Below are 17,026 nucleotides of genomic sequence, written 5' to 3'. Positions count from 1 at the left end.
ACTGCCTCCTCTACATCTACACTCACTGCCCCCTCTACATCTACACTCACTGCCTCCTCTACATCTACACTCACTGCCCCCTCTACATCTACACTCACTGCCCCCTCTACATCTACACTCACTGCCTCCTCTACATCTACACTCACTGCCCCCTCTACATCTACACTCACTGCCCCCTCTACATCTACACTCACTGCCTCCTCTACATCTACACTCACTGCCTCCTCTACATCTACACTCACTGCCCCCTCTACATCTACACTCACTGCCTCCTCTACATCTACACTCACTGCCCCCTCTACATCTACACTCACTGCCCCCTCTACATCTACACTCACTGCCCCCTCTACATCTACACTCACTGTCCCCTCTACATCTACACTCACTGCCCCCTCTACATCTACACTCACTGCCTCCTCTACATCTACACTCACTGCCCCCTCTACATCTACACTCACTGCCTCCTCTACATCTACACTCACTGCCTCCTCTACATCTACACTCACTGCCTCCTCTACACTCACTGCCTCCTCTACATCTACACTCACTGCCCCCTCTACATCTACACTCACTGCCCCCTCTACATCTACACTCACTGCCTCCTCTACATCTACACTCACTGCCCCCTCTACATCTACACTCACTGCCCCCTCTACATCTACACTCACTGCCTCCTCTACATCTACACTCACTGCCTCCTCTACACTCACTGCCCCCTCTACATCTACACTCACTGCCCCCTCTACATCTACACTCACTGCCTCCTCTACATCTACACTCACTGCCTCCTCTACATCTACACTCACTGCCCCCTCTACATCTACACTCACTGCCTCCTCTACATCTACACTCACTGCCCCCTCTACATCTACACTCACTGCCCCCTCTACATCTACACTCACTGCCCCCTCTACATCTACACTCACTGCCCCCTCTACATCTACACTCACTGCCTCCTCTACACTCACTGCCCCCTCTACATCTACACTCACTGCCTCCTCTACATCTACACTCACTGCCCCCTCTACATCTACACTCACTGCCTCCTCTACATCTACACTCACTGCCTCCTCTACATCTACACTCACTGCCTCCTCTACATCTACACTCACTGCCTCCTCTACACTCACTGCCTCCTCTACACTCACTGCCCCCTCTACATCTACACTCACTGCCCCCTCTACATCTACACTCACTGCCCCCTCTACATCTACACTCACTGCCCCCTCTACATCTACACTCACTGCCCCCTCTACATCTACACTCACTGCCCCCTCTACATCTACACTCACTGCCTCCTCTACATCTACACTCACTGCCCCCTCTACATCTACACTCACTGCCCCCTCTACATCTACACTCACTGCCCCCTCTACATCTACACTCACTGCCTCCTCTACACTCACTGCCCCCTCTACATCTACACTCACTGCCCCCTCTACATCTACACTCACTGCCTCCTCTACATCTACACTCACTGCCTCCTCTACATCTACACTCACTGCCCCCTCTACATCTACACTCACTGCCCCCTCTACATCTCTACATCTACACTCACTGCCCCCTCTACATCTACACTCACTGCTCCTCTACATCTACACTCACTTGCCCCCTCTACATCTACACTCACTGCCCCCTCTACATCTACACTCACTGCCCCCTCTACATCTACACTCACTGCCTCCTCTACATCTACATTCACTGCCTCCTCTACATCTGCACTCACTGCCCCCTCTACATCTACACTCACTGCCCCCTCTACATCTACACTCACTGCCCCCTCTACATCTACACTCACTGCCTCCTCTACATCTACACTCACTGCCCCCTCTACATCTACACTCACTGCCCCCTCTACATCTACACTCACTGCCTCCTCTACATCTACACTCACTGCCTCCTCTACATCTACACTCACTGCCTCCTCTACATCTGCACTCACTGCCCCCTCTACATCTACACTCACTGCCCCCTCTACATCTACACTCACTGCCTCCTCTACATCTACACTCACTGCCTCCTCTACATCTACACTCACTGCCTCCTCTACATCTACACTCACTGCCCCCTCTACATCTACACTCACTGCCCCCTCTACATCTACACTCACTGCCCCCTCTACATCTACACTCACTGCCCCCTCTACATCTACACTCACTGCCTCCTCTACATCTACACTCACTGCCTCCTCTACATCTACACTCACTGCCTCCTCTACATCTACACTCACTGCCCCCTCTACATCTACACTCACTGCCCCCTCTACATCTACACTCACTGCCTCCCTCTACATCTACACTCACTGCCTCCTCTACATCTACACTCACTGCCTCCTCTACATCTACACTCACTGCCTCCTCTACACTCACTGCCTCTACCTCTACACTCACTGCCCCCTCTACATCTACACTCACTGCCCCCTCTACATCTACACTCACTGCCTCCTCTACATCTACACTCACTGCCCCCTCTACATCTACACTCACTGCCCCCTCTACATCTACACTCACTGCCTCCTCTACATCTACACTCACTGCCTCCTCTACATCTACACTCACTGCCCCCTCTACATCTACACTCACTGCCCCCTCTACATCTACACTCACTGCCCTCCTCTACATCTACACTCACTGCCCCCTCTACATCTACACTCACTGCCCCCTCTACATCTACACTCACTGCCCCCTCTACATCTACACTCACTGCCCCCTCTACATCTACACTCACTGCCTCCTCTACATCTACACTCACTGCCCCCTCTACATCTACACTCACTGCCCCCTCTACATCTACACTCACTGCCTCCTCTACATCTACACTCACTGCCTCCTCTACATCTACACTCACTGCCCCTCTACATCTACACTCACTGCCCCCTCTACATCTACACTCACTGCCTCCTCTACATCTACACTCACTGCCCCCTCTACATCTACACTCACTGCCCCCTCTACATCTACACTCACTGCCTCCTCTACATCTACACTCACTGCCTCCTCTACATCTACACTCACTGCCTCCTCTACATCTACACTCACTGCCCCCTCTACATCTACACTCACTGCCTCCTCTACATCTACACTCACTGCCTCCCCTACATCTACACTCACTGCCCCCTCTACATCTACACTCACTGCCTCCTCTACATCTACACTCACTGCCTCCTCTACATCTACACTCACTGCCCCCTCTACATCTACACTCACTGCCCCTCTACATCTACACTCACCTGCCTCCTCTACTCTACACTCACTGCCCCCTCTACATCTACACTCACTGCCCCCTCTACATCTACACTCACTGCCTCCTCTACATCTACACTCACTGCCTCCTCTACATCTACACTCACCTGCCCCCTCTACATCTACACTCACTGCCCCCTCTACATCTACACTCACTGCCTCCTCTACATCTACACTCACTGCCTCCTCTACATCTACACTCACTGCCTCCTCTACATCTACACTCACTGCCCCCTCTACATCTACACTCACTGCCTCCTCTACATCTACACTCACTGCCTCCTCTACATCTACACTCACTGCCCCCTCTACATCTACACTCACTGCCCCCTCTACATCTACACTCACTGCCTCCTCTACATCTACACTCACTGCCTCCTCTACATCTACACTCACTGCCCCCTCTACATCTACACTCACTGCCTCCTCTACATCTACACTCACTGCCTCCTCTACATCTACACTCACTGCCTCCTCTACATCTACACTCACTGCCCCCTCTACATCTACACTCACTGCCTCCTCTACATCTACACTCACTGCCCCCTCTTACATCTACACTCACTGCCTCCTCTACATCTACACTCACTGCCTCCTCTACATCTACACTCACTGCCCCCTCTACATCTACACTCACTGCCCCCTTTACATCTACACTCACTGCCTCCTCTACATCTACACCTCACTGCCCCCTCTACATCTGCACTCACTGCCCCCTCTACATCTGCACTCACTGCCCCCTCTACATCTACACTCACTGCCCCCTCTACATCTACACTCACTGCCTCCTCTACATCTACACTCACTGCCTCCTCTACATCTACACTCACTGCCTCCTCTACATCTACACTCACTGCCCCCTCTACATCTACACTCACTGCCTCCTCTACATCTACACTCACTGCCTCCTCTACATCTACACTCACTGCCTCCTCTACATCTACACTCACTGCCCCCTCTACATCTACACTCACCGCCCCCTCTACATCTACACTCACTGCCCCCTCTACATCTACACTCACTGCCTCCTCTACATCTACACTCACTGCCCCCTCTACATCTACACTCACTGCCTCCTCTACATCTACACTCACTGCCCCTCTACATCTACACTCACTGCCTCCTCTACATCTACACTCACTGCTCCTCTACATCTACACTCACTGCCCCCTCTACATCTACACTCACTGCCTCCTCTACATCTACACTCACTGCCTCCTCTACACTCACTGCCCCCTCTACATCTACACTCACTGCCTCCTCTACATCTACACTCACTGCCTCCTCTACATCTACACTCACTGCCCCCTCTACATCTACACTCACTGCCTCCTCTACATCTACACTCACTGCCCCCTCTACATCTACACTCACTGCCTCCTCTACACTCACTGCCCCCTCTACATCTACACTCACTGCCCCCTCTACATCTACACTCACTGCCTCCTCTACATCTACACTCACTGCCTCCTCTACATCTACACTCACCGCCCCCTCTACATCTACACTCACTGCCCCCTCTACATCTACACTCACTGCCTCCTCTACATCTACACTCACTGCCCCCTCTACATCTACACTCACTGCCTCCTCTACATCTACACTCACTGCCCCCTCTACATCTACACTCACTGCCCCCTCTACATCTACACTCACTGCCTCCTCTACATCTACACTCACTGCCCCCTCTACATCTACACTCACTGCCTCCTCTACATCTACACTCAATGCCCCCTCTACATCTACACTCACTGCCTCCTCTACATCTACACTCACTGCCTCCTCTACATCTACACTCACTGCCCCCTCTACATCTACACTCACTGCCCCCTCTACATCTACACTCACTGCCCCCTCTACATCTACACTCACTGCCTCCTCTACATCTACACTCACTGCCTCCTCTACATCTACACTCACTGCCTCCTCTACACTCACTGCCTCCTCTACATCTACACTCACTGCCCCCTCTACATCTACACTCACTGCCTCCTCTACATCTACACTCACTGCCTCCTCTACACTCACTGCCTCCTCTACATCTACACTCACTGCCCCCTCTACATCTACACTCACTGCCTCCTCTACACTCACTGCCTCCTCTATATACAGTTACTGCCTCCTCTATACTCAGTTTCCCTTCCTGTAAATCTAGATTTGTGCATTTCCAGAGCTGGAGGTCTGTTACTTTAGATTATTTCCATTCTTTATATACCTTGACATCAGAATTAAAGCAGAATCCCAGAAGATATTTATTGCATCTGACACAAGAAGGAAACAAGGGAGAATGTTAGGTATTAAGCGAATTGCAAGAAGCCCCATGTGGACGCCTCTTACTTGTCATTTGTTCTGTGTCTGGCTTCACATGGGACATTTTTGCTGTCACACTGAACAGAAGCCTCAGCACAAGAGGCCTTTCTTCTTCAGACAAGCAGCATTCAACCAGCTGCTGAGAAGGCAGCAAGGGACAACAGTGCCCTCTAGCAATAGCATCTGGTACTGCAGCCTCTGTGTTCTTGTTTGTTTAACAATCTTGAATTTACAGTTGCAGATACATTTCCTCCAGTTAATAATAATTCCTCATCAGATGGGTGATCCGCACTGATCCAGGATGCTGCCCCTTTCCCTGCTTCTGGGGCAGTAACATTCTGGCTGCAGCTTAGTTTTCTCTCTGTCACCTGTTGGCTTGCACCTCTTGAAGACGTTCTCCTCCAGCCCTGCTATAAACCTTTGGACTCTTCCACAGTGCACATACTTCTCCTCGCTGCGCCAAAACCACAAACACCTGCGTCTGTTTTCAGGTTTCCACAAAACTCAGATTTACCATATAAAACATGTAGCGACAGCTGAGGAGCGCACGTCAGCCTTATTAACCCCTCGCCAGATATACAGTGTACAGGATAGATGCAGCTGAGCAGAGGTGGCGAGATGCAGCAGAGCAGAGGTGGTGAGACGTAGCAGAGCAGAGGTGGTGAGATGCAGCAGAGCAGAGGTGGTGAGACGTAGCAGAGCAGAGGTGGTGAGATGCAGCAGAGCAGAGGTGGTGAGACGTAGCAGAGCAGAGGTGGTGAGAGGCAGCAGAAGTGGTGAGACGCAGCAGAGCAGAGGTGGTGAGACGCAGCAGAGCAGAGGTGGTGAGACGCAGCAGAGCAGAGGTGGTGAGGCGCAGAAGAGGAGAGGTGGTGAGGAGCAGCAGAGCAGAGATGGTGAGACGCAGCAGAGCAGAGGTGGTGAGACGCAGAAGAGCAGAGGTGGTGAGGCGCAGCAGAGCAGAGGTGGTGAGGCAGAGCAGAGGTGGTGAGGCGCAGAAGAGCAGAGGTGGTGAGACGCAGCAGAGCAGAGGTGGTGAGACACAGCAGAGCACAGGTGGTGAGACACAGCAGAGCACAGGTGGTGAGACGCAGAAGAGCAGAGGTGGTGAGACGCAGCAGAGCACAGGTGGTGAGACGCAGAAGAGCAGAGGTGGTGAGATGCAGCAGAGCAGAGGTGGTGAGACGCAGCAGAGCAGAGGTGGTGAGACGCAGCAGAGCAGAGGTGGTGAGACGCAGCAGAGCAGAGGTGGTGAGGCGCAGCAGAGCAGAGCCTGTCAGGTGCAAATATGCCAGTTATTTTTGATTGATGTGAAAATATGGAGTTTTCCATGTGGCTATACTCATCGAAACGTCATAGTAGAACATACTGCTTTACATAGGACTGCAGCTAATATTTATGTGCACCTGTAATACAGCCCCATAATGTTAAATAACAAATTAGGCTTTGCTAGCTCTATATCTGAAGGGGTTAAACTAAAAACAAATGTTCACAATAAAGCATCTGACTCCTTGCTAGAGTTTCCCAGAAATTAAGGGGTTAAATCCTTCCTACTGCCGCCACATAGTCTCCATACATTCTGGATAACATAAATCGATGGTCCAGATACATATAGCTGACATTCTATGAAGACAATTACAAGACTGAAGCCCAAACACAGATACACTGTAACATAAAGTCAGAAGTGAACATGAAGCAACATCTGGACAACAAGAAAACTCCAAGCTGTCATAAAAGCCGACCCCAGAGACACAACCTGAGGCCATACAGTGTTATACGATCTCTGACAACCAGGATCCTACAGGAACAATGACTGGAGATGGTTGTCAGATGACAACTGTCATAGATGCAACAAAGTAGCCAAGCTCAGAGCAAAACATTCCGGCAACAAGTGTCCGGGAAACAAGGTAGTCAAGTAGCAGAACTGGGAATCAGTCCATGTGTTGTGTGTAGAGTTACATAGGACTGCTGATGACATCTACTACATAATCTGTACTCAGAGAGTTATCACTGTGTTATCTTTGGTGTTACATAGGACTGCAGGTGACATCTACTACATTATCTATACTCAGAGAGTTATCACTGTTATCTGTGGTGTTACATAGGACTGCAGGTGACATTTACTACATTATCTGTACTCAGAGAGTTATCACTGTGTTATCTGTGGTGTTACATAGGACTGCAGGTGACATCTACTACATTATCTGTACTCAGAGAGTTATCACTGTGTTATCTGTGGTGTTACATAGGACTGCAGATGACATCTACTACATTATCTGTACTCAGAGAGATATCACTGTGTTATCTGTGGTGTTACATAGGACTGCAGGTGGCATCTACTACATTATCTGTACTCAGAGAGTTATCACTGTTATCTGTAGTGTTACATAGGACTGCAGGTGACATCTACTACATTATCTGTACTCAGAGAGTTATCACTGTGTTATCTGTAGTGTTACATAGGACTGCAGGTGACATCTACTACATTATCTGTACTCAGAGAGATATCACTGTGTTATCTGTGGTGTTACATAGGACTGCAGGTGACATCTACTACATTATCTGTACTCAGAGAGTTATCACTGTGTTATCTGTGGTGTTACATAGGACTGCAGGTGACCTCTACTACATTATCTGTACTCAGAGAGTTATCACTGTGTTATCTGTGGTGTTACATAGGACTGCAGGTGACATCTACTCCATTATCTGTACTCAGAGAGTTATCACTGTGTTATCTGTAGTGTTACATAGGACTGCAGGTGACATCTACTACATTATCTGTACTCAGAGAGTTATCACTGTGTTATCTGTAGTGTTACATAGGACTGCAGGTGACATCTACTACATTATCTGTACTCGGAGAGTTATCACTGTTATCTGTGGTGTTACATAGGACTGCAGGTGACATCTACTCCATTATCTGTACTCAGGGAGTTATCACTGTGTTATCTGTGGTGTTACATAGGACTGCAGGTGACATCCACTACATTATCTGTGCTCAGAGTTATCACTGTGTTATCTGTGGTGTTACATAGGACTGCAGGTGACATATACTACATTATCTGTACTCAGAGAGTTATCACAATGTTATCTGTGGTGTTACATAGGACTGCAGGTGACATCTACTACATTATCTGTACTCAGAGAGTTATCACTGTGTTATCTGTGGTGTTACATAGGACTGCAGGTGACATCTACTACATTATCTGTACTGAGAGAGTTATCACTGTGTTATCTGTGGTGTTACATAGGACTGCAGGTGACATCTACTACATTATCTGTACTGAGAGAGTTATCACTGTGTTATCTGTGGTGTTACATAGGACTGCAGGTGACATCTACTACATTATCTGTACTCAGAGAGTTATCACTGTGTTATCTGTGGTGTTACATAGGACTGCAGGTGACATCTACTACATTATCTGCACTCAGGGATTTATCACTGTGTTATCTGTGGTGTTACATAGGACTGCAGGTGACATCTACTACATTATCTGTACTCAGAGAGTTATCACTGTGTTATCTGTGGTGTTACATAGGACTGCAGGTGACATCTACTACATTATCATTTCCTCAAAAAAAAAGGCAACTTACAGATAGGTACATGTCAGATTCAGCTCTGCTACATCCATCGCCTTCCAGCTCCTATACAGACAGTGTATTCCAGTAAGAAGCTTCCAGGGTGTCAGCACCATAACATACAACGCATGATATTCCCATGTCACTGCTGGGCTGCTGCACCCATGGTGATGCCCTGGCGGGCAGGAGGAAGGGTTAATGGCACAGGGTAGCAGCTCAGCATAGCCTCCAGATCTGTATCTGCTCCACTGGTTTATGCAGCTGTTGAGATTTTAGGAGAACAGGACAAAAAAAACAGAAGCAGTCATGGGGCAGAGGAGGGAGAAGCAGAGGCCTTACCAGTGGTGCCAGGCTGGGGGAGATCTCAGGCTGCCAGTGGGTCCATCCCAGGGCACAGGAGAGAAGGGCAGTGCTGCTGAGGCTGCTGTGTGCAGAGCCAGGGTGTGTGGATGTTACTGCAGAGGATCACATCAGGAACTGCTTGCCATTCCAGAGCTCAGGCAGGAGGCTGGGCCACTCTCTGCTACTGTGCAGCAATCCTTAAAGGGACAGCTCTGCTGCCAGCACAGGAGGGGGCACCCTGCCAGCACAGGAGGGGGCACCCTGCCAGCACAGGAGGGGGCACCCTGCCAGCACAGGAGGGGGCACCCTGCCAGTGTTTACACTCCCTGCACATTGAACTGAGTGAATGATACATTGTAACCATGGCTGCAGCAAGAGGTGAGGGTAAACAATCCCTGAATGTATCACACATAGAATAATATCATTCCCTGAATGTATCACACATAGGAATAATATCATTCCCTGAATGTATCACACATAGAATAATATCATTCCCTGAATGTATCACACATAGAATAATATCATTCCCTGAATGTATCACACATAGAATATTATCATTCCCTGATTGTATCACACATAGAATAATATCATTCCCTGAATGTATCACACATAGAATAATATCATTCCCTGAATGTATCACACATAGAATAATATCATTCCCTGAATGTATCACACATAGAATAATATCATTCCCTGAATGTATCACACATAGAATAATATCATTCCCTGAATGTATCATACATAGAATAATATCATTCCCTGAATGTATCACACATAGAATAATATCATTCCCTGAATGTATCACACATAGAATAATATCATTCCCTGAATGTATCATACATAGAATATTATCATTCCCTGAATGTATCACACATATAATAATATCATTCCCTGAATGTATCACACATAGAATAATATCATTCCCTGAATGTATCACACATAGAATATTATCATTCCCTGATTGTATCACACATAGGAATAATATCATTCCCTGAATGTGACGCGCCCCCTGGGCCAGTGCTGTTAGGGATACCCGGAGCCGGATCAGATGGGGGTTGTAGTCTCCGAGTGGCTGTGACCCGGTCCGTGCCCAGGGTGTCAAGCTCAGTGTGTGGCAGTCCTTACTGATGTTACTAAAGTTCTTTATGTCGACTACGCCACCCGTTGAATTGCGGTCACTACGGCCGCCGCTGCAGCAGGGTCCGCTGAGGCTGATGGTGTTTGTGCAGCCCAGGTAGTATAACCCCCAACGGGAGGGGTATAGCCTCAGGGGGTCAGGTGCAGAGGATGGGGGTTGTGGTGGTGCAGCGTAGATGATATTAAAGACAGAGTCGGGTTGTGCAGTTCAGGGTGTTTACTTACTGCAGATATTCCGGTCACTCCGGCCTTAAGTGACCACCCGAGCCGTGCTGCGTCCACCAGGTCCTGGATTCAGCCAACCCCCAAGCAAGTCCGGAGCGTGTCCCTGAGCCCTCCTTCTTGTCCTTTCTTCTGGCCGTCCCCACCAGGGATCCACCTAGGTCCAGCTCCCTCGGGCCTTCTGTTGGGAGACCCTTGGCCTTGGGTTCCCTGACCCTACACGTGGTTTGCCTTCAGGGTAGATGTGGTGGGTGGCCGTGGCAGATCCTGCCCACGGCCTCCGGTCTCTGGCTGAGGTGTGCTTTAGCCCCCACCAGTTTGGGATCCGGTACCCTTTTGCCAACTCTTCACCCTGTGTTTGTATGTGGGTTCTCAGAGTTTCTTCTTGTTTCCCCCTCTGGGTCTCTCTTTCTCTCCTCTCTCACTCTTGCTCTGGGGCTGCTCTGCTCTCTTCCTCTGACTGCTCTGCAAAGACTCACAGACTGACTGACTGTGGCTGACTGACCCTGATCTTAGATGGTGCCCACCTTAAATACTCCCTCTATGTGTGAGCTCAGGTGACCAGCACCCAATGAGCTCCTAACTTTACCCAGGCTGCTCCCCCTATCTGCCCCTACACTACTGGGATGTACCACCCCCCTCCCACTCCAGCCAGGAACAGACTCGGTCGTACCTGCACATTTCTAAGTGGGAGTACCGTTGGTCTGCTCCTCGGAAATGGGATGTGTGTAGTGCATGCAGCTTACTGAGCTCAGTTCCACACTCCATCCTTACCCGGGAGTGGAATACCACACCTCTGGCTTGAGGTGCAATACCCCTGTAGCAGCCGAATCCTCAGGGTGCTACATTCCCCCCTGGTAAATCACAGCACGTCCTCGGGCTGTAAGACAAAAACATCCACAAACATACATTTTTTTTCATAAAACATAAACATATAAAACATATAAAACATCATCAGCAGCATAATACTCTTCATATAAAACTTTTCATTATAAACATTCTTGTTTCTGGTACCTCCGGTCACGGTGCAACTTGTGACCGGGTAAAGTGCGACAGTCTCTTGAAGAAACAAACACGGTTTCCTATAAAACCGGTAGGGGGCGCTTTAGGAAGCGCAACTATTTACAAGGGAATATGGCCGCTCTCAGTCCTCGGCCAGGTAATGGGAATAGGGATGACCGCTCTCAGTCCTCGGTCAGAGGGATTAAGGGAAATACGGGTAACAGTTCAATTCTCTGGTCCCAACGGGGACTATATTAGCAGCAACGGTTCACTGTGCCCCGACGGGCAACTATATACAGCTTGTACTCTGCTGTACTTAACGACGACGTCCTCCTGCTCTTTCTTTATGGTTACCTATAGCTTCAGACCCGTCCGGGTCCTCTTGCTCCTCCTCACACCGCAGCTCCTCCTCCGTCAGGCGATGCACATGGAGGGCGTAGGGTCCTTTGGCACACTTGTGCCGGGTGAAGGTGACCTCGTCCCCTATATACAGGTCACGACCTCTGTGTCCCTCCGGTAGGTGGGACTCAACGTCTCTCCTGGTCACGAAGACGTCGCCTGGGGTGCGGTGATCTCGGATGAAGCCCCACCCGTGCTGCATATTAAACTTGATCACAGTCCCGGTGGAAGGGGGACCATGAGCTGCACGGGGACTCCTCCTGGCCCGGCTCTTCTGCTCCGCGCTCTTTATTTGGGCTTGTTGTTCCCGGACCCGCCTCTCTCTCCGCTCCCTCTCAAAGACCTCGAGCTGCTGGCGGCAGCACTCTGCACGCTCCGCTGCGGCTGCCCGAGTCTCCTGAGTGAACCCCGTGAGATCTTCTCCGGTGGGGTCCCACTCAAACTGTGCCTCCTCTAGCGGGGGCGAGATCCTCTTTATGGGCTTTGGAACCGGAATCAGGGGCTCGTCTAGGGGTCTCTCTTCCCGGAGTCGGGGATGGTGAAACTCCGGTGGCCATATAAAGGGCTGCCCATCCGGGCACGTATGCTGGGCGAACAGATCTTCTCCCAGATGCGGCACTCTTGGTTTTATGGGCGCGGTGGTGGTGGCGCCCGCGTTGCCCAGGCCTTGCGGCCAGGCCTGGGGCACCTGGAAAGTGAAGGGCACCGTAAGGACGGCGGCGCCCTGGGCTACTTGGCCCTGCGACCAGGCCGGTGGCTCCGCGGAGGTAGGGGGCGCTGTTGGTATTGCGGCGCCCGGGGGTACTAGGCCTTGCGACCAGGCCGATGGTACTTCCTGCTTGGCCACGCTCGGGGTCGAGGCGTGTGACGTCACAGGGGTCGCGGCTTCCGTTTGAGGCCTAGTCTGTGGCGGTGACGTTGCGGTTACGGGCACGGCAGGGGGTACTTCGGGCTCTGCGACGGGGAGCTGGGGCAGGTACGCGGTTTCCCGGTTTGGGGTAGAAACGTCCCCTTTACCTGCCTCCTTTCGTTCGGCTCCCTTCTCGGCGCCGTCTCCGGCCTTCAGTCCTCCTACGCCAACCTCAGAGGCGGTCTGTCTCCTCGTCTCGGGTGGCGTGCTCCGCTGACGAGTCTCGGTCCGCTGGGCCATCTCTCGGCTCCACTCCGCTAACGTCTCTCGCTGCACCCGGGCCATCCTCCGTGCGAGGCCCTCCAGCGCAGTCTGTGCACACTCCCGATCTCGGGGGAGCTGTGCCAAGACCTCCACTAAGCCTAGTGGGGTCGTTGCTTCTAGCAGGCTCCTGACCAACGGGTCGGTGCTGCTCTGCTCTCCCTCCGTTGTCTCCAGCAGGCTCCTGGCCAGCGGGCCGGTGCTGCTCTGCTCTTCTCCCATCTCCGGGTAAGCTTCTTCTGGACTCAGCTCTAGGCTTCTTGTCTCCGGGTGCGCTCTCTCCAGACTGCTCCAGGCGACACCCATCTTTGCTCTCTCCTTCTCAGTCCTCCCACTTCGAGGGCGGTCCCGGGGCCACTTGGTGATTGTCAGCTCCAGGGGCAGTTCTTTCACGCTGACAGACACCTCTAGCATCACAGTCTCTGTTGGTGGGGGCGGTTTCCACTTTTGGCGCCATTTTCGGTCCTGGCCCACGATGGGAGGTGGCCTCTTGCCACCCTCTGGCACGCCCATAATGGCGTCCGCTCTTCCAAGGCGGGAATCGTCTCCCAGTGGCGGGAAACTCCATGGATGGCGGGAAAAAGCTGTTAATGGCGGACAACCGGCGGGAAACGACCTGTGATGGGGCCCGATGGCGGGGACCCTCCGGAACCGGCAGGAGACTTCTTTTTAAGGTAACGATGTACTTTTCTTCAGGCACGCAGTACCCGGTTGTTGCGGGCACGTAATCCTGCCGACTACGCCAAAGTTGACGCGCCCCCTGGGCCAGTGCTGTTAGGGATACCCGGAGCCGGATCAGATGGGGGTTGTAGTCTCCGAGTGGCTGTGACCCGGTCCGTGCCCAGGGTGTCAAGCTCAGTGTGTGGCAGTCCTTACTGATGTTACTAAAGTTCTTTATGTCGACTACGCCACCCGTTGAATTGCGGTCACTACGGCCGCCGCTGCAGCAGGGTCCGCTGAGGCTGATGGTGTTTGTGCAGCCCAGGTAGTATAACCCCCAACGGGAGGGGTATAGCCTCAGGGGGTCAGGTGCAGAGGATGGGGGTTGTGGTGGTGCAGCGTAGATGATATTAAAGACAGAGTCGGGTTGTGCAGTTCAGGGTGTTTACTTACTGCAGATATTCCGGTCACTCCGGCCTTAAGTGACCACCCGAGCCGTGCTGCGTCCACCAGGTCCTGGATTCAGCCAACCCCCAAGCAAGTCCGGAGCGTGTCCCTGAGCCCTCCTTCTTGTCCTTTCTTCTGGCCGTCCCCACCAGGGATCCACCTAGGTCCAGCTCCCTCGGGCCTTCTGTTGGGAGACCCTTGGCCTTGGGTTCCCTGACCCTACACGTGGTTTGCCTTCAGGGTGGATGTGGTGGGTGGCCGTGGCAGATCCTGCCCACGGCCTCCGGTCTCTGGCTGAGGTGTGCTTTAGCCCCCACCAGTTTGGGATCCGGTACCCTTTTGCCAACTCTTCACCCTGTGTTTGTATGTGGGTTCTCAGAGTTTCTTCTTGTTTCCCCCTCTGGGTCTCTCTTTCTCTCCTCTCTCACTCTTGCTCTGGGGCTGCTCTGCTCTCTTCCTCTGACTGCTCTGCAAAGACTCACAGACTGACTGACTGTGGCTGACTGACCCTGATCTTAGATGGTGCCCACCTTAAATACTCCCTCTATGTGTGAGCTCAGGTGACCAGCACCCAATGAGCTCCTATCTTTACCCAGGCTGCTCCCCCTATCTGCCCCTACACTACTGGGATGTACCACCCCCCTCCCACTCCAGCCAGGAACAGACTCGGTCGTACCTGCACATTTCTAAGTGGGAGTACCGTTGGTCTGCTCCTCGGAAATGGGATGTGTGTAGTGCATGCAGCCTACTGAGCTCAGTTCCACACTCCATCCTTACCCGGGAGTGGAATATCACACCTCTGGTTGAGGTGCAATACCCCTGTAGCAGCCGAATCCTCAGGGTGCTACAAATGTATCACACATAGGAATAATATCATTCCCTGAATGTATCACACATAGAAAAATATCATTCCCTGAATGTATCACACATAGAATAATATCATTCCCTGAATGTATCACACATAGAATATTATCATTCCCTGATTGTATCACACATAGGAATAATATCATTCCCTGAATGTATCACACATAGAATAATATCATTCCCTGAATGTATCACACATAGAATAATATCATTCCCTGAATGTATCACACATAGAATAATATCATTCCCTGAATGTATCACACATAGAATAATATCATTCCCTGAATGTATCACACATAGGAATAATATTCCCTGAATGTATCACACATAGGAATAGTATCATTCCCTGAATGTATCACACATAGAATAATATCATTCCCTGAATGTATCACACATAGAATAATATCATTCCCTGAATGTATCACACATAGAATAATATCATTCCCTGAATGTATCACACACAGAATAATATCATTCCCTGAATGTATCACACATAGAATAATATCATTCCCTGAATGTATCACACATAGAATAATATCATTCCCTGAATGTATCACACATAGAATAATATCATTCCCTGAATGTATCACACATAGAATAATATCATTCCCTGAATGTATCACACATAGAATAATATCATTCCCTGAATGTATCACACATAGAATAATATCATTCCCTGAATGTATCACACATAGGAATAATATTCCCTGAATGTATCACACATAGGAATAGTATCATTCCCTGAATGTATCACACATAGAATAATATCATTCCCTGAATGTATCACACATAGAATAATATCATTCCCTGAATGTATCACATATAGAATATTATCATTCCCTGATTGTATCACACATAGGAATAATATCATTCCCTGAATGTATCACACATAGGAATAATATCATTCCCTGAATGTATCACACATAGAATAATATCATTCCCTGAATGTATCACACATAGAAAAATATCATTCCCTGAATGTATCACACATAGAATAATATCATTCCCTGAATGTATCACACATAGAATAATATCATTCCCTGAATGTATCACACATAGAATAATATAATTCCCTGAATGTATCACACATAGAATAATATCATTCCCTGAATGTATCACACATAGAATAATATCATTCCCTGAATGTATCACACATAGGAATAATATCATTCCCTGAATGTATCACACATAGAATAATATCATTCCCTGAATGTATCACACATAGAATAATATCATTCCCTGAATGTATCACACATAGAATAATATCATTCCCTGAATGTATCACACATAGAATAATATCATTCCCTGAATGTATCACACATAGAATAATATCATTCCCTGAATGTATCACACATAGAATAATATCATTCCCTGAATGTATCACACATAGAATAATATCATTCCCTGAATGTATCACACATAGAATAATATCATTACCTGAATGTATCACACATAGAATAATATCATTCCCTGAATGTATCACACATAGAATAATATCATTCCCTGAATGTATCACACATAGAATAATATCATTCCCTGAATGTATCACACATAGAATAATATCATTCCCTGAATGTATCACACATACAATAATATCATTCCCTGAATGTATCACACATAGAATAATATCATTCCCTGATTGTATCACACA

General features: G+C 49.6%; 1 protein-coding gene across 6 annotated transcripts in view; it reads right to left on the bottom strand.

Moving 5' to 3' along the window:
* Positions 1-9,675, bottom strand: part of DAAM2 (dishevelled associated activator of morphogenesis 2) — a 683,500-nt gene extending 673,825 nt beyond the window's left edge. For 3 of the 6 annotated variants that reach the window (XM_073671725.1, XM_073671726.1, XM_073671727.1), the window contains exon 1: positions 9,471-9,674. The gene's annotated coding sequence lies outside the window, so the exon portion shown is untranslated. Of the gene's footprint in view, positions 1-9,470 lie in introns of all 6 variants that reach the window. The other 3 variants (XM_073671719.1, XM_073671723.1, XM_073671724.1) reach the window with 2 other exon arrangements.
* Positions 9,676-17,026: the final 7,351 nt, after the last annotated feature.

The sequence above is a fragment of the Phyllobates terribilis genome, unplaced genomic scaffold (assembly GCF_046119375.1).
Source record: "Phyllobates terribilis strain yellow unplaced genomic scaffold, ASM4611937v1 Scaffold_3__8_contigs__length_932513732, whole genome shotgun sequence".
Taxonomy (NCBI): domain Eukaryota; kingdom Metazoa; phylum Chordata; class Amphibia; order Anura; family Dendrobatidae; genus Phyllobates; species Phyllobates terribilis.
The sequence above is the reverse complement of the archived record's forward strand: the minus strand, read 5'-3'. Positions and strand labels throughout refer to the sequence as shown.